This window comes from Gossypium hirsutum, chromosome A11, assembly GCF_007990345.1.
Source record: "Gossypium hirsutum isolate 1008001.06 chromosome A11, Gossypium_hirsutum_v2.1, whole genome shotgun sequence".
Lineage (NCBI taxonomy): Eukaryota > Viridiplantae > Streptophyta > Magnoliopsida > Malvales > Malvaceae > Gossypium > Gossypium hirsutum.
This window is the reverse complement of record NC_053434.1, coordinates 108,696,230-108,709,000: the sequence shown is the minus strand read 5'-3', so window position 1 is coordinate 108,709,000 and position 12,771 is coordinate 108,696,230.

Below are 12,771 nucleotides of genomic sequence, written 5' to 3'. Positions count from 1 at the left end.
TTTGGGTTATGGCTTCTTCCATAATGTAATCCCTGTTTCTGACTTGATTTTACGAATGGTGAAGCTGCTCCTTCCAACACTCCTCACTTACTTCGAAAAACTCAATTTGTATTTCACAACTCTGTAATGACGCTTCTAATTCTTCTATTTTTCCTTTCATTTCCTCTATCTTACGTAAGCTTGCTCTCAACTCTATCACAGAATTACGATTTTGGTACTGATGAAGAGATTTCTCAAGTTCTGCTACTCTAGCCTTTAATTCACCTCGTTCATTTCTGCTTTTGATAGACTTTTCTCTAGGGCCTCATTTCGTGCTTGAACCTCCTGAAATTTCCTTTCCCATTGATCAGCTTTAGATTTTTCCTCTCGAACCTCCTGACGGCACTATTCTAAAGTTTTCCCTAACCCAGCAGTCCTCATCGATAGACGTAGCTTCTTCTAGTCTGTCTTCAAACTATCTAGATCTTTTTCAGTCTTATTTTTCCCTTTTCTTAACTTCTCAGCCTTTGACTTCTGAACATCCATGTCAAATGTCAAGCTCATTTTTTCTTCTTCCAATTGCTCAATCCTCCTCCCGATTTCGGAACTCTTCTTTTCAAAGTCCTGTCTTATAATCTTTAACTCTGACAGGACAACTTGCAAGTATTCCTCCATTGATCTAGCACCTCCTAAACTCGGCCCAGGAATATTATCATTGATCCTTTTGCTAAACCATCCATTGTATTCAGGCGTCGTCATTGAACCCACGGCTAATCTTTTCATCCAACGGGTTTGTTTCCAAGCATCAGAAATCTCTCGAACCTTTTTCTTATAAGTGTCCCCCTTATATGAGAACTTACATTGAGCTAGCCCATAAGTAGTTGGTATAAATTGCCTCGACTTATACTACCTTAATACAAGCAAATGAGTATATCTAACAGCTCCCCAAATTCCAAGCAAAGGTACCCAATCAAAACTCGCACACCGATAAAGAATCTCGTCGGGGACCATCCAAAAGGCTCTCCATTCAATATTCTCCACTTTGAGATTTTGAAGAATTGCCATCCACCGTTCTTCTGAAATATCGTCTCTCCTTTGCGTAGCTGCTTCCTCTTTTAATGAGGAGTAACTCTCAGAGAAAACCCAGTAAAAGATTTTGTCCACCATCCAAAAATGACCATGAAACCATACCAATAATGCGCATCCAATAAATCTGCCTTCGCCTGCCTTCCGACACAAGATCAATGATTTGAATGTCTTAGCTAGGATCACAGGTATAGGTGAGACTCTTTTATCAAGGCAATCAAATAAATCAGTGACTGCTTCATCTATATGCCTTAACGCTTTAGGAAATATCACTAAACCATAAATACTCAAAGCGAAGATGTCAACTTTCTTCTTTACATCCAGATGTACTAAGATCGAGCCTCTCAAATTCACCCATGGAGTACATTTACCATCCCTTTATTGCTAAATTTGAGTTGTAACCCAAGGCTCACTCATCCCGGTAATATTCATTAACTTCTTCACAAAAGTTGGGACATTAGCAACTTTAGAGTAAGCTTTTCTAACTTGAATCCTTGGACAGCGCAACAAGGTAGTATATCTTCCACAATAGGCACCAAGTCTACCTTCCCAAAAGTGAAACAACTATAGGCCGGGTTCCAAAACTGAGCCATAGCCCGAAACAAATGCTTGTCTACCTTGATATCGACTAAGGTATATCGCCATAATTCTGGTAGAACAACTGCTTAGTCCCATCATCCCAATGGGTCCATATATCTCTCAATTCCTGAAGCTCATTTTGTGTCACACTGATACGGGTGAAGTCCCACAACTTGGATGTATATCCCTTATCCAAACTATCCCTTTTTTCTAATTGTAACTTCTCTGACCATGTACAGACAGCCGTATTGTCCTCGACTTTATCAAGAAATTCATTCTCCATACTAAGTCTTCTAACTTAGTAACCGAACACGAATCAACACCCCTTTAAATATGCAATGTCATGTAATCATAGCCAAAACAAAACACACTAGTCAGTATCAAATAATAAGATTCAAAGCAAACAGAAAATAGTCAAACACCTATCTAGATAATCGCTAAAATTTAGCATCACTCTACCTAGGGTGAGCTCCTAGGGTTTACTAAATGAGGTGGGGTTCTAAAGAAAAGGGCACCTGAACCAGCAGATTCCTCAATCCTCACCTATTATATGCTCATATGGATCGAGTTCAATTCAGGGGAATACATTTCTCTATGACCATACGGAGATGAAAATCTCACGAAGACACGGTACCAAAAACCACACATAATATACAAAACAATATGGAAACTAGGAACCAATAAAACAGTTTAAAAACTATATGAAAAATTTGCAAATGAATAACTCATGCTAAAATTTGAAATAATTTACATATATAAAAAATAAAAAACACCAATAATATATAAATGAGTATTAAAATAGGTATTATGAAAGAAGAAATTTGGAGTAAATAATGTACAAAATATTTTAAAAACAAGACATGTTTATTTAAAGTTGATAATACATATATAGTAAAAAAATTCATAAACAATATATAATAGGATAATAGTACATGAAAGAATTTTTAAATAACAAAAAATATAATAAAATATGTTTTTAAAGCATAAACTATACACAATAGATTTGAAAGGAAATATATATATATAAATATATTTGAAAAAGATTACGTATATAAAATAACATAGGATTAATAATGTATGTAGAATAAAACTGGCTTTATCATAAACTATATATATAATAATATATACGGGTAATTTAAATTAAATGTTATACAAAATTTTAAAACAATATGATATAGAAGAGAATTTTAAAATAATAATTTTATAATTTTAAAAAAACAAAACAAAGTAAAATTATCAAAATAATTCAAAATGTATAATTTGTTTTTAAAAAAAAAGACGAATGTTAAGTGAATTAGAAAATAAACTTTACAAATTGGAATAAAAAACTCAAGTGAAATAAAATCCAATTAAAAGGATAATTAATAAATTAAATAAACTACTGAAATTATGATAATGACTAAAGCGCAATACGCGCAAATGTACAAGGATCAAAACCAGAAATATTCTAGATCCCAAAACACAGCGTTTAGGCACGAACCAAATTGCGTTTATTTACAAATTACAGAGATAAATTAAAAAACGAAGAAAATACAAATAAGGCCCAATTGAATGATAGCGCGAAAGGGAATAGTTTATTACGCAAATATTCTGTTTAAGCAAAATGCATGGATCCTCATGGGTAACCGAGTTGGGTCGGATCAGGGTGGCCTATTTGACACCGTTCTGGAGCCACTGAAACAGGCTCAAAATGACACCGTTTTTGGTCCTTTATAAAGGCTAAACAAAGCCAAATAAACTATTCGGCCAAACCAAACCCTAGCCCCCATTTTGATTCTCCCTCAACCGATCCCAAACCCTTTCTCCTAAATGCCAAACCACCATCATCAACAGCGACCAGCAAGTTCAGGCTCCAAGGAATGACATTTTCGGCCATAAAATCCCATCTAAGCTCCAATCTCAACGAAGTAGACGAAATCTCACAGCTTATTTGTAAGGTAATTCCTTTGTTTCTTTTTATTTTCAAATGCTTTAAAATTCTAATGAAAAAAAAGAAATAGAATCAAGAGAAAAACACCAAATCTAGAAAAGTTGAATCTAAAAATCACCTTTAAAAATCCTTTTGCACTCAATTCTTTCTATTGATGTTGGGCCTGTATCCGTATATCTATCCTCCTTTACATATTACACTCGACCTATATTTATAGCCGATTTTCTAAAATAATAAAATAAATAAAAAACTAATTTTGTAATACATTTACTAGCTATTCTGGTATTGCTTAGCTGTTTTCCTCTCGCAGGTTCGATTGACGTGGATGTACGAAGGCTGTACGAAGGTAACACATGGGGTGTACGGCGTATGGAGGTGCTGGAGACTACTGCTGAAGAAGCTACAGCGCTGTCCTAGGGTTTCAACTTTTGAAACCACATTCTGGGCCATTTGGGCTCATTTTAAGATTGGGCCTGCAGATTTGGGTCAGATTGGCTTCTTTTTGTAAAATTGGTTCTAAAATTTGGGTTGTAATTTGTACTTGGGCTAGTGAAGGTTGTAAATGGACTATTTGGACTATTTTAATTTGGACCTTATTTGGTTTTTATTTTAATTTATTTTTGGTTTATTTATTTGGCTTATTACAAACAAATTTAATGGGCCCGGGCAAATTGGGCTAATTACAATTTGTTTAACAATTTAAGATGGTACAAAAGATATATTTAATTTTTGTTGATGAAATGTTATTGAATTTTGATGTTTGGATCGAATTGAACTCAGGGAGAGTACAATCGAGATATGGTTTGTTATGGGGGTTTGGAATGGAGATTGTTGTGGAAACTATTTCTCGAGTGGATCGAGGTTCAAAATTTGTTGCGAACTCTCGTGTTATACTCTCTGTTTTGGTGTGTTTTGGTTGGACTAGCTCTTTTGAACATTGGTGTGCTTCGAAGGGATTAACTCTTATAAGCATTTGTGTGTCTTTAAGGGATTAGCTCTTATGAGCATTGGTGTGTTTTAGATGGATTGGCTTGTACAAGCATCTGGTGTGTTTTGGGTGGTTTGTCGATGTACTCTTATTCGTAAGTTGTTCATCGGATTGAAAATCTCGGTAAGGTAACTTGTTGAGTACTTTTGATAGATTCATCATATATTTGAGTTTTGAATTGAACATTTATGATTTATCGATTGAGATTGTGGATGACAGGGAACATTCTTGGTTGTATTATTACTTTTGAATTGTTATACTTGCTTCAGTAAGATATATTGTTATAATACGTCGAATTTACTAAGATTCTTTAAACTTTTTCTATTATATGTTCTTGTAGATACTTGGAAGGTTGGATGATCAGATCAACACTCAAGTCACACTATCCATAAATTTTGGTAGTTTTTTGGAATTTTTATTTCAGATTATATGGCATGTAATAGGTTTGTTTGTCATTATAAATGTTTTGGATGCGTATAATGTTATGTATGACTTTTGTAGAAATTATTAACTTATAAGTTATATATGAATGAGGCAGATGTTTCAATGCAAATAGGAATGGTATATGCTAATGATATGTTGTATTTGAGGTACCTATGATTGGTACATTGGGTTCGGTGTTTGATTTAATGAAGTGATAAATTGTGTTTGAGGTTTTATTTTTAGGTACAATTGTATATACTTGTGGTATCAATGAGGATACATTGGTTAGGCACTTAGGATGTTGATTTGGCATGTATTTTGGCATTTTTAATGTCACTTTGAATAGGTACTTTGGTTGGTAAATGGTTTACTTAGGGTCCAAGTCAATTTAAAATGGTAAACTTGTTGTTTAAAGTTTATCTTAGGTCTACACGGCTTGAGACACGGCCGTGTGACTCAGCCGTATGTGACACACGGCCTTGCGACACAGCCATGTGTCCCCTGTAGGTTTTAATGCATGCAAGTCAGGCAGTTACAAAGCCTAGCACACAGCTTGGCGCACGGGCATATGACATGGCCATGTGACCCTTCTCTGTGAGTTACACGGGTGAGGACATAGGCTGGGACACGGTGTTGTGTCCCTAATACGATTATTACATGGCTGAAAACATGAGTGTGTGTCTCAACCGTGTGAGGCACACAGCTTGGCCACATGGTCGTGTGACCCCTATAGTCAAATTTTTCTAACTTTCTCTTGAACTTTCTAATTGCTTCCAATTTGGTCTCGAATTGTTTCTAAGGTGATTCTAGGGCCTCAATGGCTCGATTAAGGGATGATACATATGGGAATGAATGTATTTTAATATGTTTTCAATGATGTATGAAATGTATGTTTAATGTTACGTTTGTATAGTAATACTCTGTAACCCTAATCTAACGATGGATATGGGTTAGGGGTGTTACATGAGGTTGCAGGCTTCAAAGTTAAGAGGATACTTGTTGATAAGGGCAGGGTGGTGAAAGTCCTGTCTTGGGGAGCATATAAGAAAATGGGCTAAAAGAGCAGTTCTTATCCCCAGTCATCCCTTTATGCGGCTTCGCAAACCACTCTGTTGAGGTAAGGGGCTCCATCACGTCGTTGGTCACTCTAGGTGAAGGAGATCATACGACTACGGAGTGTGTCAAATTCTATGTGGTAGACCATCTAATGGTAGATAACGCCATCTTTGGTAGACCAATCATGCGAATGGAAAAGATGGTGATGGCAACCTATTGTATGAGGATCAAGTTCCCGTCAAGTACCGACATCGGCTTCTTGTGATATGACCAGCATATGTTGTCTGTCAGGTAGGGAAAGTAGCCTCTGACCAATAAGTAGACTTCACTAGGCCAAGCTATCGACTTGGAAGATTTGGATGTAAGGAAAGAGCATAAAGATAAGAAACTAGAGCTAGCAAAGTACATCGAGACCTTGCAGCTATTCTACGACAATAAAGAAAGGATAGTTAAGATCTCATCGTTGCTGAGTGGGGAAGAGAAGAGGCTGCTAGTCGAATGCTTGAGGGGGAACTTAGACGTCTTTGCATGGTCTGTAATGGATATGCTAGGCGTGGATCCGTGGGAAATAGTGCACAAATTGAACGTACTCCTAGAAGCGAAGCCTATAACAGTCTGGTTTAGACCCTAGAAGGAATTGTGGTTTTGGGACCACAAATTTGTGTCAAAAAATATTTAAATATTATTTTCTATGCTTAGTATATGTGAATTAGTATGTGTGAAAATTTCGTATGAAAATTTGATCATTTGTGTGCTCAATTTGTTAAAAGGACCTAATCGCATAAAATGTAAAAGTGGAATTTTGTTTGTTAAAGTGCTTATTTGTTATGTCTTTGTAAATAAGAGGTCTTTATGTTGTGAACAAACCATTTGAATAATGGATGGACATAAATTCCTATAGTTAATGGAATTTAAATGTTGTTCCATTAAGGGCAAAATAGTAAAATGTGTATTTATGTTAATTAAATTAAATAAATGCATGAAATTGGTTATTTGGTGTTTTTTCTTGCCGAAAATATCAAAGAAAAGAAAATAAAAATGTTTGCTAGGTTTCGACACTTGATCACTTGATTAAGGTATGATTTTTGTTTGGTTTTTGATAATTTCTACGTTTTTGTGATCGTTGCTTAGTGTTCTATCAAGCCCATGTTTGAATTTTTGAAATTTTTGATGATTTTGAGTTATGCCATTATTGATAATGTGAGCTTTGTGAAGTTTGCTGATAGTATATGAAAGATATGTTTTGGGTTAACATATATTGCCTTTGAATTTTTGATGAATTTGAGTAAAATGGGCTAAATTGTTAAATTTGTAAATTGAGGGACTAAAATGTGAAATAAATTAAATTTGTAGATTTTTATGAGTACTATGAATATTCGGCTAAGTATAAGTATAAAGAAATTTTTGTATTTTGTGATTTTATGAATTAGGGACTAAATTGTCAAAATGTGAAAATGTGAGATCTAATTTGTAAAATGCCCTAAATATCTGTTTGTGGATTGATTTGAATGATTTTGTGAATAAAAGGGTTAAATTTTAATTTATATAGATCAAGAATTAAAGAAACCGAATTAGATCAAGAAAAGTCAAAAGTCGTAGAGTAGCCGATTCCGTCTATCTGAATCTGTACGAGGTAAGTCTATATACAAATAAATGCATTTTGAATTGAATTACTATTAATTATATGCTATTGTACTATGATGAATGAATATATGAGTTGAGAAAAATGAGACATCTGAGGAAGTATCGACAAAGTTCTGACGTCCGAAAAGCCCCGTACGAACCTTAGGAATAGTTAGGATTCATATGTCATGACATAGGATCTGATATGTGTTATCGTGTAATACCACGTCTGGGATGTTGGCATCGACTTATGATTTACATGTAAGACCATGTCTGGGATGTTGGCATTGTATTTGATTTCGTGTAAGACCCTGTCTGGGACAGTGGCATCGATATTTGATTACATGTAAGACCACGTCTGGGACGTTGGTATTGTATGAGCTTTCTGAGATATCCATGTATCCTTCTGATTTCGAACGATTCAGCGAGTATTCTGAGAAATGAATGATAATATGAAATGTGTATCTGATTCAGGTATGTTTGAAGTTTTATATCATATTTGATGTTGAAAGGTAAATATATGTATCCTTATGATCAAGTGAGTATATGTGAAAAAAGTATAATAAAATATGCATTATCTACAAATGAATGAGGAAAATGTGAAATGTATTTGAGCTATGTGTTTTGTGATAGCATGAGGTTAAAGATTATATGTATATTATGATGCTTATATGTTTATATTGTTAAGTTTATTTGTATATGGCTTACTAAGCTTTTGAAAGCTTACTCTGTGTGTTTTTCAACTATTTTTTGTTTAGATATCGAAGCTACTGGGAGCTCGGGGATCATCAAAGATTATCACCACACTATCGAACCTTATTTTTGATACCTTTTGAAAATGTATATATTGAAGTATGGCATGTATAGGCTAGAAGTGTGTGATTATGTTTGGTAATGTATATATTTAGCGATGTGACTTTGCTTGGTTTTGGTTGTGTATTTGAATGTGTTTTGGTATGAATTATGTGATGTAATTATGCTAATATGATATGTTTTTGTATGGCCAAGAGAATAGGTTATTTGGGTAAGTTTGTGGTAAGTGTTTATTTTGGAGTTTGGTAAGTGGTAAGTTTTGGCATGAGATTGAATGAAGTAAATTTAAGATTATGGATCATATGTTTTGGCATCATTTTTGGCTCATGATTTGATATGATATGGAATTGTGAATAAGCATGAATTTGATTGGTAATTATATGACATTATTAGTGTATATTTTGTTTGTGAAGTGGTTGAGAATTTGGTTTAAAATGATGCTGTTTTGATGCTTGTAGGGAGGACCCTTTATGGGTGGCAATTTGGCTTTGCAAATGCCCTATTTTTGCCCACACAGGTAGGGACACGGGCGTGTGTCTCAGCCGTGCTACTCAAGGGCAATTTCAAATTGAGCCTGAGTAGACCACATGGTCGCACACACGGGTGTGTGCTAGGCCGTGTGGCCAAGTCAGTAGCCTTCCAAATTTTCACATGGCCTGACACACGGACGTGTCTTGTGGTCGTTTGGACAAGTCAGTATGTATCCCTGTTTTGACACAGTCTAGATACAGAAGCATGTCTAAAGTCATGTGAGGCACATGGCTTGTTCACATGTGCGTGTGACATGTAAGACTTTGAAAAATGTTTAAGTTTTGAAAAATTTAGTATGAGGTCGGTTTAGTCTTGACCTTTTTCTAAAGCATGTTTAAGGTCTCGATGACCTAAATAAGGGACACTATATTGATATTTGGTCTTTGATGATATGATGTTTGTGTAATGAATGCTAAATGTTTCAATATGCCAAGTAACGCCTTTAACCCTAGCCTGGCGACAGGTACGGATTAGGGGTGTTACATTTTATTAGTATCAAATTTACGGTTTAGTCGATTCTAGGACTAACGTAGCATAAGTGAGTCTAGCTATACATGCCATATTTTTGAATTGCGATAGTGTGATGAATCCTGACAATGAAAATTTGTTTTTATATAGGAAATGGATCCTGAACGAGCAGTAGCTGATGATGTCGAGAGTAATATGCCTGCTCCGCACAAGGGACAACGCCATCTGACTCTAGACCGGCTACGAGTAGCCATGATGGAGAGGCTAGACAAGCTTTCTATCAAATGATGAATGGTTGGTTCACCCAGTACATTAGAACTAATCCGGCTGTTCAACAACCTCCAATCTCGGCTAATCCTCCTCAAGTTCCTACTATGTCACCAGCTAATTCGAATCATTTGATTAAGCCTCCGATTGACAAAATTAGAAAATATGGGGCTGAAGAATTCAGTGCTACAACTAATGATGATGCTGAAAGAGTCGAGTTTTGGTTAGAGAATACAATATAAGTATTTGATGAATTGTCATTGAATTCTGATGAATGCCTAAAGTGTGCCGTTTCGCTTTTGAGAGATACGGCCTATCATTGGTGGAAGGCTTTGATATTAGTGGTTCCGAGAGAGTGAGTCACCTGGGATTTCTTTCAAGCTGAATTTTGAAAGAAATACATCAGTTAGAGATTTATCGACCAGAAACAAAAAGAGTTTCTTGAGCTTAAACAAGGTCGTATGTCTGTTACAGAATATGAGCGAGAATTTGTAAGACTGAGTCAGTATGCTCGAGAATGTGTATCTACTGAGGCAATAATATGCAAATATTTGAAGATAGCTTGAACAAGGATATCTGTTTGTTAGTTGTGATTCTTGAGATCAAAGAATTCGTTGTGCTTGTTAAACGAGCATGCAAAGCCGAAGAACTTGGAAAAGAGAAAAGAAAAGCTGATTCAGAAGCTAGAGAAGTGAGAAAGAGATCATCGAGCAAGTCATTTCAATCTGTATCAAAGAAGTTTTGAGATGATTATAGTCATTTAAAGGCTAATATGGGACATTCGAGTAGAGATCGTACTAGATCACATTTGAGTTTCAGAGCTCCCGCTACATCTGTTGCCAGTGTTGGAAATGTTCAATTTGATCTCCCTGAGTGCAAGCACTATGGTAAAAGACATCTCGGCAATTGTAGACTGTATGATCGGGTTTGTTTCAAATGTGGATCATTAGACCATTTCATTCGTGATTGCCTCGAATCTGTCGAGCAAGTGATTGTGTAAAATCTGAGGTCAAGTGGCAACTTATCTCGTGGTAAACCTCCCAAAAATACGGGAAATATGAGTAGCAGTCAGAGAGGAACAAAAAACACTACTGTTAGATCTGAGGCTCGTGCATCTGCTAGAGCTTATGCCATTTAAGATCGTGGCGAAGCTTCATATCCAGATGTGATTATGAGTACTTTCACACTTTATGATACTTCTGTGATTGCTTTGATAGATCTTGGATCAACACATTCTTACATATGCATGAATTTAGTGAATAGTAAGACTTTGCTTGTAGAGACTAATGAATTTGTAATTAAAGTATTGAACCCCCAGGCAGATGTGTTTTGGTTGATAAAGTCTGCAAGAATTGTCAGTTAATGTTTCGAGACATTTGTTTTTTGGTCGATCTGATGTTATTACCATTTGATGAGTTTGATATAATTCTGGGTATGGATTGGTTAACATTGCATGACGCTGTTGAGAATTGCAAAGGGAAAACTATTGATTTGAGATGTCAGAATAATGAAATAGTTTGAATTGAATCCAGTGATTTAAATGGATTAACGGCTGTGATGTCTTCGATGAAAGCTCTGAGTATTGTGAAAAAGGGTTGTGAAGCCTACTTTGCTTATGTGATTGATTCGAAAGTGTCAGAAAAGAAAGTTGAATCAGTGCCTGTTGCCTGTGAATTCCCTAATATGTTTCCTGAAGAACTTCTGGGATTACCTTCGATTCAAGAAGTTGAATTTGGTATTGAATTAATAACTGGAACTACTCCAATTTCGATAGCTCCGTATAAAATGGCTCCGTCTAAACTAAAAGAATTAAAGTCTCAGTTGCAAGAGTTGACCGATAAAGGATTTGCAAGACAAAGTTTCTCACTTTGGGGTGCACCAGTTCTACTTGTGAAAAAGAAAGATGGTACGATGAGAATGTGCATTGATTATCGTCAGTTGAATAAAGTGACTATCAAGAATAAATACCCTCTACCTTGAATTGATGATTTGTTCGATCAATTGAAAGGAGCTATCATGTTTTCGAAGATAGATTTGAGATCAGGCTATTATCAGTTGCGAGTAAAAAACTCAGACATTCCGAAAACTACATTTAGAACGAGGTAAGGCCACTATGAATTCTTAGTTATGCCTTTTGGATTAACAAATGCACCTGCTATCTTTATGGATTTGATGAACATAGTTTTTAGACCGTACTTAAATCGATTTGTTGTCGTATTCATTGATGACATATTGATTTATTCGCATGATGAATTTGAGCATGCCGAGCATCTGAGAATAGTATTATAGACTTTTCGTGATAAGAAACTATATGTAAAGTTTAGCAAATGTGAATTCTGGTTACAAGAAGTTAGTTTTATGGGCCATATTGTATCAGTATCAGATATCCGAGTTGATCCGAGCAAAATGTTTCTGAAGTCCACAGTTTTCTGGGACTTGCTGGCTATTACCGAAGATTTTTAAAAGGATTTTCTATGATTGCAACTCCATTAACGAAACTGCTTCAGAAAGATGTGAAATTTGAGTGGTTGGAAAAGTGCCAGAAAAGCTTTGATCAGTTGAAAGCCCTATTGACTGAAGTTCCGATATTAGTACAAACTGAATTGGGTAAAGAATCTGTGATTTATAGTGATGCTTTGTTAAATGGTCTGGGATGCGTTTTGATGAAGGAAAACAAAGTCATTGCTTATGCTTCAAGATAATTAAAGCCGCGTGAAAAGAACTATCTGACTCATGACCTTGAGTTAGCGGCAATCGTATTTTCTTTAAAGATTTGCCGTTACTATCTGTTTGGTGAGAAATGTCATGTATATTCTAACCATAAGAGTTTGAAATATCTAATGGCTCAGAAAGATCTGAATTTGTGACAAAGAAGGTGGTTAGAATTGCTAAAAGACTATGAGCTTAAGATTAATTATCATCCGAGAAAAGAAAACGTTGTTGCTAATGCTTTGAGTCGAAAATCACTGTTTGCTCTTCGTGCCATGAATGCTCATTTGGTTGTGTCTGATGATGGTTCGATTTTAGC